At 40.1% G+C, this 24,368-nt stretch overlaps 1 pseudogene across 1 annotated transcript; it reads left to right on the forward strand.

Annotated features, from left to right (window-relative positions):
• The first annotated feature begins 1,268 nt into the window (after positions 1 to 1,268).
• LOC308290056 (multidrug and toxin extrusion protein 1-like) lies at positions 1,269 to 24,266 on the forward strand (annotated as a pseudogene). Its single transcript has 28 exons — positions 1,269 to 1,367; positions 1,490 to 1,558; positions 1,792 to 1,944; positions 2,082 to 2,124; positions 2,514 to 2,558; positions 4,018 to 4,115; positions 4,214 to 4,311; positions 5,033 to 5,146; positions 6,378 to 6,445; positions 6,587 to 6,695; positions 10,312 to 10,319; positions 11,217 to 11,318; positions 11,556 to 11,624; positions 12,015 to 12,163; positions 12,306 to 12,348; positions 12,490 to 12,534; positions 13,218 to 13,315; positions 13,927 to 14,024; positions 14,351 to 14,464; positions 14,549 to 14,616; positions 14,759 to 14,867; positions 15,215 to 15,290; positions 17,762 to 17,825; positions 18,008 to 18,140; positions 18,728 to 18,822; positions 18,914 to 18,956; positions 23,603 to 23,787; positions 24,255 to 24,266. The product of its transcript is annotated as a multidrug and toxin extrusion protein 1-like (transcript).
• The last annotated feature ends 102 nt before the right edge of the window (positions 24,267 to 24,368 follow it).

Here is a 24,368-nt window from a genome sequence, read left to right on the forward strand (position 1 = left end):
CATAATGTTCCCTAATTAATAATACAATGTATAAGCTTTCACTAATAGGACAAGACTAAAATATTACTTTTAATGCAATGAGTGTTGCAATTGCCCCCATGACGGAGGCAATAGTGGTTGGGGGCAATTGTAACAATGTAAAAATAAGTCATATTAACACACTACTATATCCAAAATAAAAGCACATCATTAAGTAATATGTATTTATTATAATTATGTAGGCTACAGTATCTTTTATTTTTGTTGAAACATTTATTTTTCCATCTACTTGCATTGCAGTGTTTAATTTGTGGGGGGAACATGTTCCCCCACCTCTTTGATGGATTCCGGCACCTATTTGATTGGATCTGGTGGATCCGGCACCTATTTGATTGGATCCAGGACCTTCTCTGTCGATCAAAATAGTGCTGTTTGGTCATTTATGTTTTCATCTTTCCAAATTGGCTGCAGCATTTCTCTTTACTTTATATTTTCATGTTTTTGTTCAATTTCAGGTAATGTTTCTGATGTGGTGCTTCATAGGTGACAGTGACACACAATAGACAATCTACTGTATATACACACACATACATGGTGTCATGTAGAATTTTGTTAACAATAAAATATATATTTTTTAATATAACAGTTATTCAGATTGATCATTCCAAATTGATAGATTGACTACCAGTGTTCTGATGGGCCACATGTGCCAAATGTTGCTGCTAATGTTATACTGGGTGCGTAAATTTAGGTAAAAAAGATATGAAAGTTTACGCACAGAGCCTGGGATCCGGCACCTATTCATTGACAAATTAAGCACTGTTGCATTGTAATACATTGTTACAATTTCCCCCGGTCACTGTGTGACAATTGCCCCCGATAATGAATCCCATATCCTGGCTAAAAACACCTACTTTAGCAGAGGCTGCGAATTTGTGACCGACCCGAGTCAATATTCCATTCCACATTCCGCATTTTATGGTAATCTTTGTCAGCTTCGCCGGGTAGCTGCCAGCAGTATAGGCTATAGAAATTATGGAGAATACTACAGTAAATGGGAATGACAGTTCATCTGTCATATCACGTATTTGTGGAGGTTGTTTGAGACAAATTCGTCAAAAGATTCCTGTCGGCGCCAAGACGGAATTAATTGAACTTGCAAAATTGGCCTGTCCAGCGGTAAGTCAACCGAAAACAACGTATACGTAATTAACTTATTTACTATAGGCATTTAGCCTGTCTTCATTAAAGACATGGGCTCGCTAATTGTTGTCTTTTCTCGTTAGTTTATGGCCCAGCTTATGATTTATGCTGTGAGTTTCATCAGTACTGTGTTCTGTGGCCATTTGGGGAAGACAGAGCTGGCAGGAGTAACTCTGGCTATAGCTGTAAGTAGTACTGGTAACCTTACAAATAGATTATTTTAACTATTCAATTCAATTCAACATTTATTTGTCACATACAGCTCTTAGAACACTCCACAGAAATGATTTTTGCTTCATTCCACCAGGTTATTAATGTTACAGGTGTATCAATTGGAGCTGGTCTATCATTAGCATGTGATACATTAATATCTCAGGTAAGAACGCTTCTCCAAAAGCATCAGCAAGACTCTCTCTCTCTCTCTCTCTCTCACACAGACACACACACACACACACACACACACACACACACACACACACACACACACACACACACACACACACACACACACACACACACACACACATAGTCACTGTCTATGAACCTTAATCAATATGTTTACTTACCTTTTAAATACTGAAAAGTGTCTATTATTTTCTGTGCCTGCAGACCTATGGGAGTGGTAATCTCATGAGAGTTGGTGGCATTCTTCAGAGGGCTATCCTGATTCTGATGCTGGCATGTTGTCCTTGTTGGGCTGTCCTAATAAACACAGTCAGAGTCTATTCTCTTGGCTGTCAGACAAAATCCAGAAGTGGCCAGGTCAGGCTTGTAGAGTTGTTGATATACTCCAGCTGCAATTACTTGTGTTTTTCATGTAAAATGTTTTCTATGTATGAAGTGCTGCCTTATATATCACTATTGATCTTGATCGTCCTGACAGGCTTTGTCTTTCTTAGGGTGTCTCAGTTGTATGTGAAGATCTTCATGCCAGCACTACCTGTGAGTATAGTTGCACACGTGCTAGTCTGCAAACAATTGATTAAAATGAACAGAAAGTATCAAAGTAGAGCTGGGCAGCAAATTCAACAATATATACTGTACAGAATGATATTCTTCATAAATAATCATCCATAATGCATATATAATGACTAACTAGGTAAAGGCAAATAATAGCATAGCCAAAACATCCAGGTATATTTAGAATGTCTAGTCTCATATAATTACCGGTATGTGATGTTATATCAACATATTGCACAACCCGTCTGTGTGTACATGTCACAGCAGACACTTATTTCCAGCCTGCAATACAAATGTACCTTTTGGGTACAATAAAGTTGACCTTGAATACACCCAGTTAAACAAGTTAATTTAATTTAGACTTTTTACAGGCCACATTTCTTTATTCCCTGGAGACAAAATATCTACAGAATCAGGTAAGTAGTTGTATCATTCTATATATTAAAGGGCACTCACTGGTTTTAAACTTTCAATGATGTAAATCAATGAAGGTTGACAAAATCTCTCCCAGATACCAGAGAGAGTCTGTAGGTGTACCATGTAACATATAATACTGTAGGCTATGTGATGATGTGATACAGATGAACAGCATAGAACTGTTCAGTCCAACAACTCTTGATAAGAAGGGAATACTGTAAAAAGTCCTGGAATAAATTCCTTACCAAAACATTTCTTCACCAATGTGTTTGTAAAGGTGTCTAGCACATCCCATAAAGACTGAAATTCAGTTTCCCTAGGAGAATCCGTTACAGCTGATGAAAGTCCCATTAAATTAACTATACAGGATAATACACACCAAAATAAATATGCTTTAAGTAGCATGTGAGGGGTTTTTAATGATTCTGAATCCATTGCAAGCATTTGTTTTGCACAAAAAACATTCCTTGGGGTAGAAACAGCCCCCATACAATTATTGTTTAGTGATGAGTCATCACTTTTCAAAGTTTTGTGGGAGCCGCCTTGACCCCAAGGAATGTTTTCGGTGCAAAACAAATGCTTGAAATGGATTCAGAATCATTAAAAAAAAACTAGTTTGACCTCTCGCATGCTACTTAAAGCATATTTATTTTGGTGTGTTTTATCCTGTATAGTTAATTTAATGGGACTCCAACTTCCATCAGCTGTAACTGATTCTCCTAGGGAAACTGAATTTCAGTCTTTGTGGGATGTGTTACTAGACACCTTTACAAACACATTTTTGGTAAGGAATTTATTCCAGGATATGACACTATTTCTGATAATATTCCCTTCTTATGAGGATTCAGGTTATTTTGTAGACTCTGTGATTTAAAGTTATACCATGTAACTTTTTTTATAAAACAAATCTTAAAATTGTCCTAACTGTTAAATCGCTAAAGTTTTAGAACCCCCACTCTGTTATTTTCAGCTTCTAAAGCCTTCTCTTTATATGTTTTCTATGATCCCTACCGGGGACCGGTTTTCGCGGCAAAATTGCGTCATCACACTACCGGCCAATCACAGCGAGGGTTATACACTGCCGGCCAATCACAGCGCATCTTGGAGTGGGGTCGCTAGGGCGGCCATATTTGTAGTCTCCTGTGTGTCTCTATACTCGGGTGCACGGTGAAGCATGGGTGAAGGAGTGTATCTCCGGAATGGCTGAACGCACAGCAACCAGGGACCCCTCAAAAGATAGATCTCGGCGAGGTGGAGGCAGACGCGGGGGTGTGAAAACCGAAAAACGGCCGAAAGACCCGGACGCGACCGAGGTATGCTATAGAGCTACTGACCACAAGTTGAGCAACTTACACAGTATAGCTTTAAAGGAAGACTCTTGATTTTAATGTGTATGTTTTGCTCTGTCCAGGGCATTAGAATAATGTTTCAACTGAGTTGTATATCCCTTTGTTTCAGGGCATCATATGGCCACAGGTTATCACAGGAGTTGTGGTTAATCTTATGAATGCTCTCATCAATTACATCTTTCTATATGCACTCAATCTGGGGGTAGTGTGAGTATCACTTTGTAAATGATCACCATCTCATATATTTCCTCATATTTATGGGTGATGGGCCGGCTACATGTAATGCTATTAAATACCATTAACAGAGGGTCTGCTGCTGCCAACACTGTCTCCCAGTTTGCCTTGGCGCTATTACTATATGCATATATTATATGGAATGGACTTCATAAGTCCACCTGGGATGGTAAGTAAAACATTTTCATGATTGTTTTACTAAATTAATTACAGGATGTACTATGTCAATTCGTTTGTACCATTATAAGGAAATGGAAAATATCCTCAATATTACATAAATGTTTCAATTCAGCACGTTTTACATGGGCTGATGGTAATCTTCCTGCACGAGCACTTGGCACCCAGAATGCATTAGGAAATGTGTCTGATTTTCTCATTCTAATTGTAAGATTTACATAACAAGTGATGAAGGTCCCCTTGAATACTTCTCTTTAGGTGATTCCACTGTGTTAATACTATTTGGAGTTTTTCAACTCAATGTTCTACAGAACATTAACTATGAGTCCCAAAATCTGCAGCTTGTACTGTACTGATCGATGTTTTATATTGTCTCCACCAGGCCGTAGATTATGTTTTCACTCACGTCCATCCGTCTGTCTGTGAGCAGCTAATCTGGGCTGATTGGCCTGACACTGCATGCACACTCCCTAACTGAGTTACACTGTACTTGGTGTGGTCTTTTTCCAATCTACACTGGCCCTATTCTTGGCTGAGTTTTCTAAAGCCGCTATTTGGGGATTTATTAAAATAGCCCATCTAAAAGCTCACAACGTGTTGGGTTGCGATGCCATAAATTGGCTATTTTTGGGGATTGTTCCCCCCAGAATAGGGATGTCTCAATAACTTCAAGTGGTTAATAAACTAATTGACCAATTGATTATCTATTCTAGGCTGGTCTAAAGAGTGCTTGCAGGACTGGGGTGCGTTCATCCGCCTGGCCATTCCCAGCATGCTCATGCTGTGTGTGGAATGGTGGATTTATGAGATTGGAGGCTTTCTGACAGGTAAAGGGCCGTTTATAGTTCCGTATGTTTGATTTTGTGTACGTTTTGGATGAGAGAGTACGTGCACTGTCGTGCAGTAATTACGTCGACATGCTTAGTTCGTCTACGGTTTGTGCGTGCCGACCAGCCCTCCACTCCAATTCCGCTCCCCTTGGGGCCGCGCACCACATATTGCGCCTCGCAGCACAGAGCACACAAGAGATTCTCAGCGTGCCCCGATGTCTCTGTCATCCACACAAGACTTTTTTATGAATACTTTGTGTCAGTTAACGTTATATCACCAGCCAGTCAAAGTATATATGATTTGAAACGCAAGTGAATCGTTTTTTGGCTGAATGAACCACACTCACCTCGAGTAGCCCATCTCTCGAATCAGGTGATTAGTCAATTAGAGAACGGCGTTCAAGCCACGGAGATTTCCATGTTGGTATCATAGAGGTATAAGAACGACATCTTCACTCTTTTTGCAAAGTAAAAGTTATTTTTCGTTAGTTGACAAAAGTTCGCCACGGGTAGTTCATGCGTAGGACTACGTATGTTTTAATCGGTTTTAATACGTCGGGTTGGGTGTTGTCCGCTAGCCTACGGACAGGGAGAGAGAACGAACACCAAACGGACCAAACAGAAGAAATCTCTCTCCCCCTCCGTTTCTAGTGTAGACCTGCGGTCCTTATGTATCACTGTGCATGATACAGTACTTAAAGGTGATACACCGTGAAATTTCACTTTTCCTATTTTAAAACCTTTTTTGGGGGTCCCACTAGCACCTTCTATCCTCACAAAGTCCCATTTCTGACCGTTGTGTCTTTCTCTGGTTTTGAGAAGGCGAAGGTTAAAAGTATCCCACGGGTTCTTAAAACAGGCTGTCCAGATTTGCTGCCGATGATGACGTCATCATCGGCCGTTTTTGAAGGGAAAAAACATTTTTTTTTTCAAAAAACATTTTTTTCAAAAAGATTTTGGGGGGGGGTGGCGCAGTTCAGGCCAAAGGTGGTACTGCAGCTGAAAAGGCTCTGAGAGCCATTCAAAAATGAGATGGCTCTCTATTCAGGAGTGGTAATTTAGCCTCAAACCTTTTGAAAAACGTTTTTGGGACATAAACAATATGACATAAATACTTTTTAAATGCATGGTGTATCACCTTTAAGGAAGCAGGAAATTATGTTTGTAAAAAAAATAAAAAAAAGTGTTGTAAATAAACTTATATTTGAACTCCATTTCTCTTGGTCAGGCCTAATTAGCGAGGTGGAACTCGGAGCGCAGGCAGTTGTGCTCGAACTGGCAAATGTTTGCTCTATGGTGAGTTATTACATGAAAAAGTATGTAAATCCATCTGTTATGCAGACGGCATCTATAACAAATTCTAGACTCATTAAATAATATGAACCATGTTTATGTATGAAATTAAATTGTAAGTTAATGCAAGGTTTTTGTTTTTAGTTTCCTCTAGGGTTCGCTATTGCAGGCAGTGTGAGAGTAGGCAATGCCCTGGGGGCAGGAAATACAGAGCAGGCCAAACTGTCTGCCAAAATGACTGTGCTCTGTGCAGGTTACTACACATTCTAACCAATGTCCTCTATCATAATTTATGTTTAGCTGTTATCTTATTAAAATGTTATGGATTTAGAAATGACATTATGAAGTACTGAACAATTGATCTTCAAAATATTTGGGAGGAGGAAGAAAACGCTGCACAGGGGGAGAGAGAGAGAGAGAGAGAGAGAGAGAGAGAGAGACTCAATCGCTAGCCGAGAGCCTGTATCTTACAAGAAGTTCGCGGCCCTTCGGGCCACTCACCTCTAGAGTTCACAGCAAGATACTGTCTGTCTGTCTGTCTGTCTGTCTGTCTGTCTGTCTGTCTGTCTGCAGCAAGATACTGTCTGTCTGTCTGTCTGTCTGTCTGTCTGTCTGTCTGTGTGTGTGTGTGTGTGTGTGTGTGTGTGTGTGTGTGTGTGTGTGTGTGTTGCTAAAATGAAAACATTGAAATAATGAAAATAAAACATTGGCAGGCCTATTACAGTAACAATAATAACACAATTAGGCCAAAACTTTTTTTTATTCAAAAAACTTTTTTTTTTCAAAAAAAAATGTTTTTTTCAAAAAATTATTATTATTATTTTTTTTTTAACTTTTTTTTTAAATTATTATTATTTTTTTAAAGCGGGCGTGGACTCTAGATGTGAGCGGCCCGAAGGGCCGCGAACCTCTAGTGTCTTTACATATGATGAGTGAGTATTGAGTAATGTTGAGTAGTACCCTTCGCATTGGTGTATTACTGTATTGTGAATTCTGCTTACCCCTGACCCAGACGAAGCAGTGCATTTGAATTATATTATAACAATCACTGTATGATAGAAAACGAATACCGTGAACTTATATATTTTACATATTAACTTCGGTCAAGTGATCATGGTGAGTGGCCTTTGTTCTCAGAAGCACTGTACAGTACCTGTAATCTAATCAAGGTTTGGGTTATGCACATAACAGTCTGGGTGATGATTTTAGTTTTTAGTATTACACTGTTGACATCAAGTGACAAATCACTCATACACATATACTGTATACCAGGGGTGTCCAAAGTGCGGCCCGGGGGCCAAATGTGGCCCGAGGACACATTTTATACGGCCCTCAGCTTCATTCCTAAATTGTATTATAAACGGCCCACCAGCACCATCAAACAAGAATATTTTCCCATAGTATAATTTGTGAGCATTGTTCACTGTTGTCTCATTCTGAAGAAGAAAGGCAATTATATTGTACTTTTTTAGCCTTACTTTTTTAGCCTTATGTTAAATAAGGCTATTTGTGTTTTGTTCAGAGCAGACACCTGACAAATGAGCATTAATTAAATATTGATGATGATAGTTAAATAAAATCATTTAAATGTAATATGTATGTGACTTTGTTATGGTCCCACCGAAAGTAGGCTACATTATGTCAGGAGATAGTCGGCCCTTGGGTGTTTTAATATTTTCTAATATTGCCCCTTTTGAAAAAAGTTTATACACCCCTGGCATATACTGTAGCCTACACATACCGTACATATACCGGTACACATCCAGATCTCTGTCAGCAAGAGAGAGACGGAGAATAGTGGTGGGCAAAACTGTAACCACAACATCAGGCAAGCTGATTTCCTGCTTGTGTAAAATATAATAATAATACTTACTTACTATATTGCAAGTATGTTATTTTGGTTTAATGCTGTCTTACAGTCTGACAGTTTTAAAATGGAATTTTCGTTATTCAATTCCAACAGACAAATTAGAGCGCGGGTTTCTGAAGTTATGGCCTTCTATGCACCATTCGTCCTGCTAGATGCATTATCAGTAAGTATCTCTTGCCACTGCCACTGCATTTCACCTTGACATGATAGAACCTACAGTGCAGTGCCTGTGAACTACTTTCTGTAAACATTTCTAATGGATTATTGATACTGTCATGTTAGCCTGATTTCAGACCCAACAGTCCACTCTGAGAGTGGGCGGGGTCTATGGGCTGGAACCAGGCTAATGTCATGTCTTTGTTCTGTTTACTTGTTTTTAGGCTTCCATAGCAGGTATTATCAGAGGAGCTGGGAAGCAGAAAATTGGAGCCATCGTTAATGGTGGTCGGGTATTATGGTGTGGCCTTTCCTATTGGTGTGTCTCTGATGTTTGCTGCCAAATTAGGGATCAAAGGTAAGAAGAAGTTTAGAGACTTAAAGCACAATTAAACTGTTGGGTTTGAGTGGTTTGAGCACGTGGAAAAGCGCTTTAAAAATGCAATCCATTATTACATAAGTAATAATATTACAAACCTCAGTTTAGCATTTTGTTAGTTTTTTAAATCTGTTTACAATGACCATGGTAAACATTGGTAAAGGGACTGTTGTTGTTTCTTAACATTCACATGATTACAAGATTTGCCCTGCATTTTAGACCTGTTCATCATGAAATATAAATCAGTGATGAGGCTATTTTGGAAGTTTAATTGTGTGTACAATACATTGATTATTATCATTATTAGCTGCTGCTCTTTTAGAAAGACATCAAATGTCCCGAGCACCTATTATTTCCCTTTCTGGACATAAACAATATGAACAACACAGACATTACTCTGAACCTCTGTCTGTGGACTGGTATGTTTACCGGCGTTTTCTTCCAGTGCTCCGGCCTAATGGTTTATCTGACCAAAATGAACTGGAAGGTACATGACACATCCATAATTTAAATCTGTTCCTGGAATAAACAATATCCTCTACAACAGGGGTACTCAAACCTGTGGGCCACATTACATAGATGGCAAGGGGCCAGGGGGCAGTTGATACAATGATAACATTTATGATACTCGATAACCTCTGTTATATTGTCCATCTTAACAACTGAGACTGTTTTTTGGCAAATTTAAACATACTGTGGTTGTTGAATTTGCATGAGAGGGAAAAAGCTGAAAATATCTCTGTCCATTTTGGGTTAATTTTGGGATTGACTGATTAGATTGGTGGGCCAGTCAAAATTGTGCCACGGGCCGGAAGTGGCCAGCGGGCCTGAGTTTGAGTATCAACTGCTCTACAACACTGCTAGATAATGGAGAATACTATACAGTGAATGTGAATAACTGTTCATCTGTCATGTGTAGTACTTTTGGAACTTGTTTTAGTCAATTTTGCAGAAATATTCCTGTTGGTGCCAAGACGGAGGTATTTGAACTTGCAAAATTAGCCAGGCCAGCGGTAAGTAGTCCAAAAGAAACGTTAAAAAAACTAAATAAATGTTTCATTATAGATGAAACACAATAAGCTACATGACTGACCCACTGAGCTGCAATTTAATCACCAATAATGACCTTTTTTAGTAGGCCAATGGACTGTAAGCTGAATGCATTGAAAGTGCACATGGTTGGTTTAATCTTAAGAGAAAGAAGATCAAGCTATTTGTGTCTTTTTTCATTAGTGTTTGGCTCAACTTACTGTATGGCATTTTCTGTGGCCATTTGGGGAAGACAGAGCTGGCAGGAGTGAGTCTGGCTATAATTGTACGTATTCGGCTATTGTTTTCTTAACATTTTGGTAACAAGGCTACATACAGAAAATAACTTGTGCTACATTTCTCCAGGTTATTAATGTTACAGGTATGTCAATTGGAGCTGGTTTGGCATCAGGGTGTGATACACTAATGTCTCAGCCTCTCAGGTAAGAACAGGCCAGTATTTGGATATTGACCTAAGTACTGTAAAGGTGGGCATGTGGCCCCTAAGTGTGTTATAATGTGCACTTCTACCGCGTGGTGCGCGTGCAACTGCACCTTGGCCCCCAGGTTAATATTCAATTCCACTTTAGCATTTTACGGTCATCTTTGCCAGCTTCGCCGGGTAGCTGCTAGCAGTAGGCCTATAGGCTATAGAAATTATGGAGAATACTACAGTAAATGGGAATGACAGTTCATCTGTCATATCACATATTTGTGGAGGTTGTTTGAGACAAATTCGACAAAAGATTCCAGTAGGTGCCAAAACTGAATTAATTGAACTTGCAAAATTGGCCTGTCCAGCGGTAAGTCAACTGAAAACTACTTATTTCTTTAAATACCGGCGGTTGCGTATTTTTTCATTAAAGTTAGGGTAAGTGATATGATATTTTGCGTTAAAACAAAACCTTTTTTGTTAAAAGGTTAAAGATCTATTCTAATAGTAATCAATCATTTCAAGTTAGTTTAGTCACAGGGGTCTTCCTCTCCCTCCAGCTCTTCATCACTTCCAAAAAACAAAGATAAATTGTATCCCGACCTGAAAATGCATTTTCTATTTAATAAAGAGCTGGAGAGACATGGAGACTCCTGTAACTGAAAAACATTCTAGTGTCTATAGCAATCAGTAGGCTACTATCAGAATATAGAGATATTTAACTTTAACTTAACTTTTTACCAAAGAAAATCGCTCACCCTTCCTTTAATTTAAATAATATACACTGACATGTGAGCTGCTGCATACATGAATTAAACCTATTTACTGCATAATAGCCTGTCTTCATTGAAAGTGCAAGACATGGGCTCTGAAGAAGCAGATCGAGCTAATTGTCTTTTCTCATTAGTTTATGGCCCAGCTTATGACATTTTCTGTGAGTTTCATCAGTACTGTGTTCTGTGGCCATCTGGGGAAGACAGAGCTGGCAGGAGTGATTCTGGCTATAGCTGTAAGTAGTACTGGTAACCTTCTTAAGAATCATTTATTCAATAACTATTCAATTCAATTCAACCTTTATTTGTCACATACAGCTCTTAAAAACACTTTCAAAGTGTATTTTGGTCAGCTTCATGGATAATGTGCACAGAAAACAAGATAAGCATCTGAGACTAGACTAAATTTGCCCATTAGCCACGTGGCTAGTATGTATAAATAACATTTAAAAACTTTTGCTTCATTTCACCAGGTTATTAATGTTACAGGTGTATCAATCGGAGCTGGTTTAGCATTAGCATGTGATACATTAATATCTCAGGTAAGAACACTTACTTCTCCAAAAGCATCAGCAAGTCTCTCTCTCTCTCTCTCTCTCTCTCTCTCTCTCTCTCTCTCTCTCTCTCACACACACACGCACGCACGCACGCACGCACACACACACACACGCACACACACACACACACACACACACACACACAGTTGTAGTGATGAGTGGGGGAATACCTGTATGTGTGTCATGAGCAAAACAAGATAGTTAACGTCTAACTAAACTAAGTGAGGGCTATATTTGAGAGTTGGCCTAACAACAACCTAATGGTTTGTTTATTGAATTCACTACAAACCTTAATCAATATGTTTCTAGAGTACTTACCTTTAAGTTTCTATTAGTTTTTCTTTTTCATGTAAAACTATTGTTCTGTGCCTGCAGACCTATGGGAGTGGTAATCTGCTGAGAGTTGGTGTCATTCTGCAGAGGGCTATCCTGATTCTGATGCTGGCATGTTGTCCTTGTTGGGCTGTCCTAATAAACACAGAGTCTATTCTCTTGGCTGTCAGACAAAATCCAGAAGTGGCCAGGTCAGGCTTGTAGAGTTATTGATATACTCCAGCTGCAGTTACTTACTTATGTTTTTCATCTTATATGTTTTTATGTATTAAGTGCGGCCTTATATATCACTAGATTGATCTTGATTGTCCTGACAGGCTTTGTCCTTCTTAGGGTGTCTCAGTTGTATGTGAAGATCTTTATGCCAGCGCTACCTGTGAGTATCCTTGCATGTGTGCTCTGCAAACAATACACTAATACCTGCCTTCAATACAAATGTACCTTGGGTACAATAAAGTTGACCTTGACCTTGAATAAACCCAGTTAAACAAGTACATTTAATTTAGACTTTTTACAGGCCACATTTCTGTATAACCTGGAGACAAAATATCTACAGAATCAAGTAAGTACAGTCATTTTCGTATATTAAAATACGAAACTGAACTCACTGGTTCAGTTTCAACTTTCACTTTCAATTCTGTAAATCAATTAAGGTTGAACTAATTAATAGTTTATGAATGCATGAATGAATAAATTAATTAATTAATTAATTAATTAATTAATTAAGTAATAGTTTATTTCGATACTGCTTGTTCAATGAGAAATTCATTTTTTTCTTTTTTCGCCTGTTCAAAAAGGTATCGAAAAGGTACTGTATAGGCAGAGAAGCTTAATGCTTATTGATTCCTATCCTTACTACATACAGTATTTTACATAATAACAAGAAAGAAGAATATAGAGAACCTAAAACCTAACAAACAAACAAACAAACCGACAAGCAAAGAATAAAGAACAAAAAATAAAGACAAAACAAAAGACATGCCAACATCTCTCCCACATCCAGATACCAGAGAGAAGAGCCTGTATGTGTACCATGTAATATGTGATTATGTGATACAGATGAACAACCTAGAACTGTTCAATCCAACAACTCTTGAACATTCAGGTTATTTTGTTATTTTTTAAAATATATTTGTTATTTTATACAGACTCTCCGATTTAAAGGAAGCCTCTGGATTTTACTGTGTATGTTTAAGCTCTGTCTAGGGTATTAGAATAAAACTGAGTATATCCCTTTGTTTTCAGGGCATCATATGGCCACAGGTTATCACAGGAGTTGTGGTTAATCTTCTGAATGCTCTCATCAATTACATCTTTCTATATGCACTCAATCTGGGGGTAGCGTGAGTATCACTTTGTACAGGATCACCACCCTCATATATTTCCTCATATTTATTGGTGATGTATACATGTGGCCTATTTAATGCTATTACATCTAACATATAATTTTCGGAATGTCTGAGTGTCTGTCTGTCACAGCGTTTCTCCTCAATGGCTGGAGCAATTGATCTGAAATCGCATCACAATTAGCATATGAACACACCTAACATAACTGTGAAGCCCGTTTGTCACTTTCACAAATCGTATGCTGTATATTAGCATTTTTATGGTGTATCTACTATCTATTCTGCATCTAGCTTGAGGCTAATCTATTCTGCATCTAGCATGAGGCAACATGTTTAACCAGCTCTGTGTGTGTGTGTGTGTGTGTGTGTGTGCAGGCGGGTGGGCGGGCGGGGGGTGTGGGGGGAGGGGTGGAACACAGTATCTCTGTAGCCATTAAACGAAACGGGTATTTCTTACATTGATGCGCCTACATATTATCATGCAAACACCAGTTAAAGTTACTTTCCATCCCTCATATAGGCCTACTGTGTGCACAGTGCACATCCCATAACCCACACACTGCACATCATTTCGGAGCTCAACGGGTAAGGGCTAGTTTCATTAACAGAGGGTCTGCTGTTTCCAACACTGTCTCCCAGTTCTCCTTAGCACTATTGCTATATGCATATATTATATGGAATGGACTTCATAAGACCACCTGGGAAGGTAAGTACGACATTTGTGTTGATTTTGGTACTGAATTAATTACAGGGTAATATCTTCAAACTGTCAATCCTATTGTACTATTATAAGGAGACACAACATTTCCATGTATTGTTATGTGAGCTGAGAGCTTTCTCTGAGATGGAAAATCTCCTCAATCCTACTTATACCGCTATGTTCCAATTCAGTTTTATACATGGGCTGGTGGTACGGACAACGTGTAGATTGGCTATTTTTGGCTATTTTTGGCGATTGTTCCCCCCAGAATAGGGTCTAATACAGTCTCTTAACTTGTGGTCAGTAAATTAATTGACCAATTGATTATCTAGGGTGGTCTAAAGAGTGCCTGCAGGAATGGGGAGCGTTCATCCGCCTGGCCATTCCCAGCATGATCATGATGTGTGTGGAATGGTGGACTTATGAGATTGGAAGCTTTCTGGCAGGTAAGGAAGCAGGAAATTATGTTTGTAAAAAAAAATAATGTGTTGTTGTAAATAAACGTATATATCTCCATTTCTCTTGGTCAGGCTTAATTAGTGAGGTGGAACTCGGAGCGCAGGCAGTTGTGTACGAACTGGCAAGTGTTTGCTATATGGTGAGTTATTACATGAAAAAGTATGTAAATCCATCTGTTATGCAGACGGCATCTACAACAAATTCTAGACGCATGAAATGATCATGAACCATGTTTATGTATGGTATTAAATTGTAAGTTAATGCAAGGTTTTTGTTTTTAGTTTCCTCTAGGGATCAGTGTGGCAGGCAGTGTAAGGGTAGGCAATGCCCTGGGGGCAGGAAATACAGAGCAGGCCAAACTGTCTGCCAAAATGACTATGCTCTGTGCAGGTTACTACACATTCTAACCAATGTCCTCTCTCATAATTTAGTTGTTATCCTATTAACATATTAATAATGGATTTAGAAATGACACGAATGAACAATCGATTTCCAAAATATTGGGGATTAAGAAACATGTGAAAGTCATTATTTTAATAATTAAAGCGTAAAGGATCCTGTCCAAGTTATGGACTTCTTTGGAAGAGAATTGATATATCTTTTTTTTTAATGAAGCTCTTTATTAGAGATTCATTTAACAATGATTTGATTAAATTAATGACTTTATTATAACAATTGGTCTTTATAGTCCTATAAGGATTATATGTAATTGTGCAACTCTGTTATCTCATTTCCAGGGTCAGTCTCTGTGTGCTTATCAGTCTTAATTGGGAGCCTGAAGGACCATATCGCCTATGTCTTTACATATGATGAGTGAGTATTGAGTCATTTTGTTGTGTATACATACTTTGCCTTCGCAGTGTATTACTGTATTGTGGTTTCTTCTTACCCCTGACCCAGACGAAGCAGTGCAGTCTTAGTGTGTTTGAATTATATTAACAATCACAGCTATAGAAAACTGAGAACATCTTCTTTTACATGTTAACTTCAGTCAAGTGATCGTGGCAAGTGGCCTTTGTTCTCAGAAACACTGTACAGCACCTGTAATCTAATCAGGTTTGGGTTATGCACATAACAGTCTGTGTGATGATTTTAGTTTTTAGTATTACACTGTTGACATCAAGTGACAAATCACTTAACACTCGAAACACTCAACACTCAACTGAACTTGCTAATCAACGTGTAGCTCTGTGATGTCCTCACAGTAACCCCACAACATCGGGCAATCTGATTTCCTGCTTGTTTAAAATATAATAATAATACTTACTTACTTAATATATTGCATGTATGTTAGTAGTGTGGTTGCCCAAATCGACCGGTTTCATTGGGACATGTCTAGGTGCATTTTGCTCAGAGATACGTTATATAGTTCAATTTATATTAATTTATTAGTAAATACATTTTCTCCATTGACTTGAATGGGAAAAATTGGCTAAAATTAAACTTTTCCCAAATATGGAGATGATAGACCACATGAGACTGACACAGTATGTCCATATATGGGCATTCCAAGTTATGGACTTTCCAAGATATGGGCTTAATATTGGGGATATCCATATATGGGACAAGGACTGACACAGAGATGTCTATTATACAGTACTAGAAGCTGGGCCGCCCTTCGGGCGGCCCAGCGTCTAGTCGGCGACCTGGCCAACTCGGGAACTATGTAAATAGGGAATGAATGCCCCGCCCTTTAATGCAAATCCCATTATACTGTTGTCATAGGACCCGTTTTGACCATCTGTGTCCATTTATGCCCATATATGGAGATATCTGTATCTGTCTGTCTGTCGGCGTCCATTTTATGTCCATATATGGAGATCACTGCAGATATAGTTCTGGGTCCATTTTATGCCCATATATGCCCATATATGGAGTTATCTGTCTATCTGCGTCCATTTTATGCCCATATATGGAGATCTCTGTATCTGTCTGTCTGTGTCCCTTTTATCCCCATTATGGAGATCTCTGTATCTGTCTGTGCCTCCGACTGTGTTGCAGACACATGTGCTGGTTCCCCCTTTAATGCAAACCCCATTATACCTGTTGTCATAGGACCCGTTTTGACCATCTGTTTGCCTGTGTCCATTTATGCCCATATATGGAGTATCTGTCTGTGCCTCCGACTGTGTTGCAGACACAGTGCCGGTTCCCCCTTTAACGCAAACCCCATTATACCTGTTGTCATAGGACCCGTTTTGACCATCTGTTTGCCTGTGTCCATTTATGCCCATATATGGAGATATCTGTATCTGTCTGTCTGCGTCCACTTTATGCCCATATATGGAGATCTTTGACCATCTGTTTGCCTGTGTCCATTTATGTCCATATATGGAGATATATGTATCTGTCTGTCTGCATCCATTTTATGCCCATATATGGAGATCTATGCAGACACAGTGCCAGTTCCGGAAAATGCTGATGTTAGACATCAGAATCCGAACCTGGGGTTTGCATTAAAGGGGGAACCGGCACTGTGTCTGCAACACAGTCGGAGGCACAGACAGATACAGAGATCTCCATAATGGGAATAAAGGGACACAGACAAACAGATGGAGGAGGAGACAAACTTAATGCAAACCCCATTATACCTGTTGTCATAGGACCCGTTTTGACCATCTGTTTGCCTGTGTCCATTTATGCCCATATATGGAGATATCTGTATCTGTCTGTCTGCGTCCACTTTATGCCCATATATGGAGATCTTTCACCATCTGTTTGCCTGTGTCCATTTATGCCCATATATGGAGATATCTGTATCTGTCTGTCTGCATCCATTTTATGCCCATATATGGAGATCTATGCAGACACAGTGTCAGTTCCGGAAAATCCTGATGTCAGACATCAGAATCCGAACCTTTCGTGCTGGTTACAGAAAATCGTGTATCGGGTCGGGTCGAGGCCGAGCACTGCACTACCTGCTGTGGTGGGGAACGCGTGTGCCGAATTTGAAATAGGGAATGAATGCCCCACCCTTTAATGCAAACCCCATGAATGCCCCACCCTTTAATGCAAACCCCAATATACCTGTTGTCATAGGACCCGTTTTGACCATCTGTTTGCCTTTGTCCACTTATGCCCATATATGAAGATCTCTGGACACACAGTACCGGTTGCGGAAAACTCTGATGTCAGACATCAGCTCCGCATACAGGCATTCATTTTATTCCCATATATGGAGAACGCGCGTGCCGGTGGGACGAACGGTTCTCGAGATATGCGGATTACATACATACACACTCACAGAGATTTTTTGTTGACTCATGTGGCGTACGTGATGTCAGAGCCTTTTATGAGGTGATATCTGTATCTTTCTATGCACCATTCCTCCTGCTAGATGCATTATCAGTAAGTATCTCTTGCCAGTTGCCACTGCATTTCATCTTGACATGATACAGCCTCCAGTGCCTGTAAACTACTTTCTGTAAACATTTCCAATGGCTTATTGATACTGTCAGTAAAGAATACAAGACACCGTTTTTTACTGGAAGTCCAGTCCAGTCATGTCTTGGTTCTGTTTGCTTGTTTAGGCTTCCATAGCAGGTATTATCAGAGGAGCTGGGAAGCAGAAAATTGGAGCCATCTTTAACGTGGTCGGCTATTATGGTGTGGCATTTCCTATTGGTGTGTCTCTGATGTTTGCTGCCAAATTAGGGATCAAAGGTAATAAGTTTATTGACTTAAAGCACAATTAAACTTTGGTAAAGGTTTGGGTGATGTAGTTACCTTGCCATGATGTAACTCCAAATATTGGCGAGATATCTTCAATAGTTGGCTGGTATATAAAACATTGATCCAATGTTTTCCCCTCATTGACTTGCCTTGCACGGTGAAACAGCTCTTATAGACACTCTTTTAGCACACAAATTAATGCAAACAAAGTGTATTCTACTAATGTATAAAATTACACAACCCTGGTTCAGTATTTTGTTAGCTTTTTAAAATCTGTTTACAATGACAATGGTAAAGGGAATGTTGTTGTCTCTTACTGTAACATTCACATTTTAACAAGATTCTTTGATTTGCCTTGTATGGCAGCAATATGCATTAGTATTTTAGACCTGTTCATCATGAAACATAAATCAGTGAGGAGAATATTTTGGAAGTTTAACCTTTTGACCTTTTAAAAAAATAATCATTATTAGTTCACTCCTCTTTTAGAAAGACGTCAAATGGCTTGAGCGCCTTTTTTCCCCCTTTCTGGCCATAAACAATATAAACAACACAGACATTACTCTGAACCTCTCCAGGTCTGTGGACAGGTATGTTTACCGGTGTTTTCCTCCAGTCCTCCGGCCAAATGGTTTATCTGACCAAAATGAACTGGAAGAAAGCCACAGCAGAGGTGAGTAGGCAGATTTATAACTCTCTGATTGGACCAAAATGTCAATTATGATCTAACCTTTCTGGGAAGGTAATAACAATTTCCCTCCCAGGCACTGATGAGAGCTGGAGTGCATGGAAGCTCTACAGACACAGGTAAGAGTGTGTTTGTCTCAAGAGTGGATGTTTTCCTTATTCTACCTGTCATGTCAGTGTGCGAGATCTGTGGGCTTTGTTCATGTTCTGAAAGTCAAGAGTAGAACATTGGAGAATGAATCGGAGAAGGATCTACTTAAGCCCCGTGCACACTGAGCAGATCCCGGGGCCGATTCATCCCGATCAGATTTCGGGATGACCCCCCGGGAAAATCGTTCGGTCGGCCCCGGACTCGGTCTTGGGTTTGTACGGTACCCCGACACGATCGGATTATGTTAATGGTATTTTTATGGCCTCGGGACTCGTCGGGAGCTCTTCCGAGAATATTAAACTTGCTTGATATTCTCGGGTCATCGGGTACAAATCCTTTACAATTATTGTCGTCTGAATGAGCACACGGGATTGCTTCAGATTATATCAAGCCAGCTCCTCCTCCCTTTTTTTTTTGGCTGCGCAGAGTGTAGGTTATTCTATCGCCTCACAAAAAGCCTTTCCCCACGACAACACGTGGGGATAATATCTGTATTATATTTATATCTAAGATAGGCCCATAATAAGATAATAATACATCTCGGAGTTGGCTGTTGCATGCCTCTCTTCTAACATCTAATCAAATCACAATATGCGAGGCACCCGTGTATAGGGCTCTAAATTGACCTAGTGCAACTTGACAGTGTATGGAACCAAGTGAACCCTACAGGTAAATGTTCCTTTTTGGACAGTTGGTTGAAGGCTTGGATGAGGCAATGGATTTTATTAAATCAATGATATTGGAGATGCGACACTCTCAGCCGTGTCTTGCTGGATGCGCATCACATTGCACACTGCGTGCGAAAGTTTGCGTACAAACCGCAACATTCCAGAAGAGTGGCAGTGATGGAGACTGTAATCTTTTAAAATATGTATAGTGAATGAAATCATACTGGACGACTGCATTATTATGCCCTTCTTAACTATGCGTAAAAGGTATACAATTTACACCTATCCAGAGGAGCGAGACGCGCGCTGGGATCCTTTCCACTTTATCACAGATGCAATATCTGTTCTTATTTTTATAGTTAACTTAATATCTAGTAGTCATGCAGAGCCAGATGTCTCGCTTGCCAAAAAATAACTGAATATATAATTATAATATCTATAAAGTGAGCAGCGGCCAGTGTGCGCACAGTACCAGAAGACAAAGGGCATATAGGCTAGGTTTTGGGTTTTCTGTGTTGAGTGAGTGACAAGCCTGATTTGTGCTTCGCCGTATCGCCGTAGGCTATTGCGATGTTGTTGCGTGTCGAAAATGGAAGACATACAACACAAGATCAAAATGTCGTGAGCGCTAATATTTCAACACGCATGATTATGAAACCAAATGGAGCCTTACGGCGGTTTCATTTTACGCCCTCAAGAAGATTAATAGGGTCCATTTGGTTACCATCTCCATCATTAAGCTGGGGATCACCTGGAACACCCTCATTGTCAAAACATTACAGGCTATAGGTCTATCTGACTGGCATCACACTGCCTCATCCTTCAACAAGTCTCAGCGTCTGAAAAATAGCCGATCTGCAAGCTCACAACAAGTCATCTGGAGAAATCACAATAATAGGCTATATCCCGGGTTAATTTGCGTGTTTCTTCCCTTTTTAATTAATTGTATTATGTAATCACGATGTAGCGCACATCGTTCAAGTTCAAACTCTCTCACGCAACATGTCGCTTTGATGTCATGCAGAATGTAATGGGCAATTTCCTATTGATCAGATAGGCCTACACACCTGAAAGTATTCATGCTGATTGATGAACAGTTAATGCAGTGATGGTAAAAGTACTCCCATTCTTTACTTGAGTAAAAGTATCAATACTGCATTATTAGCTACAAATATCACAGAGAGAGAGAGAGAGAGAGAGAGAGAGAGAGACTCTAGCGAATATATTTGTTTAATTTTGCCGTTTTTGCGACCGTAGGTCGCATTTACTATCAAAACCTCCACCGGCTGTCCGTCCGTCTGTCTGTCACACGTCACACGTCACACTTTTGCCCTGCTCATATCTCCACAACCGTTGCCCCCATCCATGCCAAATTTTGCACACACACTCCTTACCTGCCAAACTACAACCTCCAAGGGCCCCCGGAGCTCCAGGGACCCCCAGGTCCCTGGGGGACCCCCAGGTGTAAAAAATGACCAAATGTGCAAAAATGACCACCCCAACGGGGCTGCTCAAGGGGAATTCCTGGGGACCACCCACTCCTGGTGCTCCAGAACGGATGCAAAAGTGGTGGCGCCCCCAGTGGAGGACCCCCTCCACTGCAGCTCACATAAAATGCCGTAACTCGGGCTAGGAGCGTCCGGGAGAGCCGGGGCCGGTACCTATTCGTCCACCAAGGCAACGCGGAGACCCCACCCCTCATTTCTCACATGGCCCTCTTCTAGCGCCACCTTCAGGCCGATTTTTAAAACACATTTTTGGACACTGCTCCTACAGTTTTTGCCCTAAAATCACGCAAATCGCTACACAGTATGTCTACACTCATCCCATCAACATGAATCTGTCCCATATAGCGCCACCTTCAGGCCGATTTTTAAAAACACATTTTTGGACACTGCTCCTACAGATTTTGCCCTAAAATCACGGAAATCACCACACAGTATGTCTACACTCATGTCATCAACATGGATCAGGAAGATTTTGGAAAAACACATTTTTGCCCTATTTGTGGTGATAAGCGACCTACGGTCGCTTATCTCCCGATTAGGGAGTCTTACTGGTAATATTTAATTGGTAGCACTGATGAAAGCACCATGCGTGCCTTGTAAAGAGGCTGCGCAAAAAAAGAAAAGGAAAAAAAAAGCAGCTGATGACCATCGCGCAACGGCGCTGTCATTTGATGCACATTGCATTAGTATTTTGTAGGCCTACACTGTAAAGAGAAGGGGGAGACCTTGAAATGTTCGAGAAACACAGAATCCACAGCGCCAATATTTATTATAATGTCAATACACATATTGGAGTTGCCCACAATCTGCACCATTCCAGAAGAGTGCGGGGATGGAGAAACTAGAGAATCTCCTGAAAGACGGGTGGAATGTAAAGTAGCCTAACTGAAATCATACTGGAAAGTAGGCAATTTCAAACGCAGTTTCTTTTTTCTTGTTTTGTTTGGTGTTGCACTGCGGGACTCATTGAATATGTGAACAGACGATAATAATATGTATTTGGGAGCATAGCCTAATTACAATGCATGTCTCATAAAAAAACAATATATATTTTATAGTTGAAGGGCAAATACACGTTATACACAGTATAAAGGCTGGGAACGTGTCCGTTGGCTTCACGCTGGTCGCAACAACTTCACTTTTAGCGTTTCTTTTATAGACATATTCATTATTTATTTTTTATTCTTTTGGTCGGCAATGTGCGAGCCCATGGCACCTTCCGCGACCCCACGTTGGGTCGGGACACATAGTTTGAGAACCGTCTTTCCGTGGAGGCTGGAGCCTTGTTTCTTATTCAATCAACTGCCAGAAAAAATAAAATAAAACTTTTTCCCCACTCAACCCTGGCCCGAGATCGCTAGGGGTGGTCAATCCAGGATATCTGGCTCGATTGAAAAGGTATCAGATATTTCACTGGCACAGCGGGATATACCGGGCCCGAATTCAAGACAGAGGATCGCTGTCGTTTGAAATGAACACCGATCAACCCCCGGCTCCGAGTTCTGATCTCATGCAATATCGCATCTCGTCTGGGGGGCCTCTTAGTAAGGGAAAGTTAGCCTATTGCTACATCAATCTGGGAACTAAATCTAAATCACTAGCTTTCCTCACAAATGTGTTCATAAAGGTGTCTACTATCACCTCTGAACTTTGTCAAACCCAACTCCCTTGACATACTTTGTGGGAGCCAATCGAAGTTGGGGGTATCGGGATACCCAGGGCCTGGGATTAAAGGGGGAAAAATAAAAAATGGCCAATATGAACGTATGAAGTGTGTAATTAGGGTATTGTTGGGCTGCTGAATCAATTCCAACCATTAGTTATAAGTAAAAATGACTCCTTGGCCATAAAAAAGGCCTAATTGGCTAAGGCTTAGCCAATCATGTCATTCGAGTTCACCTGTGTCCTGTTAGTCCCTATGTTTTAAACCCTGTGTTTGAATGTTCCTTGTCAGATTGTATCATGTTATCCTGTGTGTCATGTGTGATTACCCACCTGATCTTGAATAGTTTTCATGAATTCAAACACTACTCCAACCTTTTTTTTTATTGCCAATATTATATGTCTCATGGACACACAAAATTAGGTGTGGCCTATTTTATGGCCAAGGAGTCATTTTAACTGAAAACGAATGGTTGGAATGGATTCAGCAGCCCAAAAATACCCAAATTACATACCTCATACGCTCATATTGGCCATTTTTTATTTTTCCCCCTTTAATCCCAGGCCCTCGGGATACCCAATACCTTTGATTGGCTCCCACAAAGTATGTCAAGGGAGTTGGGTTTGACAAAGTTCAGAGGTGATAGTAGAAACCTTTATGAACACATTTGTGAAGAAAGCTAGTGATTTAGATTTAGTTCCCAGATTGATGTAGCAATAGGCTAACTTTCTCTTACTAACTGACAAGTTGTAATATCTACTGTCATGTCTCTCCAGGGAGTCATTTGGAAGATACAGGGCCCTGCGAGGGACACACAGATACACAGGAGCTGGCTGATGTTGGGAACAGATCGGCTGTCATAACAGTGGTGGAGTCACACAGCTACAGAGCTCTGGTGTTGCGTAGGGGTCTGGCCCTGGCTGGGATGCTCTTCATTTTGGCTGCTGGAATCATCACCAACGTAGTAGTCACTAACTTAATTAGAGGAGCATAGATACAGTTGTTCTCAGCTAGAACGACTGAAGTCAGGAGAGTGCATGGTTGGCAGTGGCACAGACTGTGGTACAAACGGTTGCTGCATGTGGCTGGGACCAGCCAACACAGTACCTGCACATCTACAGAGCAGAGAGCCAGCTTGGGAAAGGCTTTATCTTTCATGTATTATTATTATTATTATTATAAAACTATTAATTTGTTATAGTTTTGTAAAACAATATCACTCTTGTATTGAGACTCATTCTCTCAGGGAAGTAACCTAAGTTGTGTTAACTAATAAAATACCTACAGACCGGTATTACATCAGGCACTAAATGGTGCTAAGCTCATTACCAAATGTTTTTGCACTCATTTGCGCGCTCATGGTATTAATAACTTTCTGCCACCCATGATCTTAAATATTTTCCTATGCGTTTCCTGTTATCATTATAGGCTATCACATAATCACACAATAAACTACCTCCTGTAGATTGTCTTACTTTTTTCACTTCACACATGAGCAGATCTGTTTTTTCAACAAAACTGTTTTGCTTCTCCAACTTGCCG

This window comes from Nannobrachium achirus (genome assembly GCF_963921795.1).
Source record: "Nannobrachium achirus genome assembly, chromosome: 8".
Lineage (NCBI taxonomy): Eukaryota > Metazoa > Chordata > Actinopteri > Myctophiformes > Myctophidae > Nannobrachium > Nannobrachium achirus.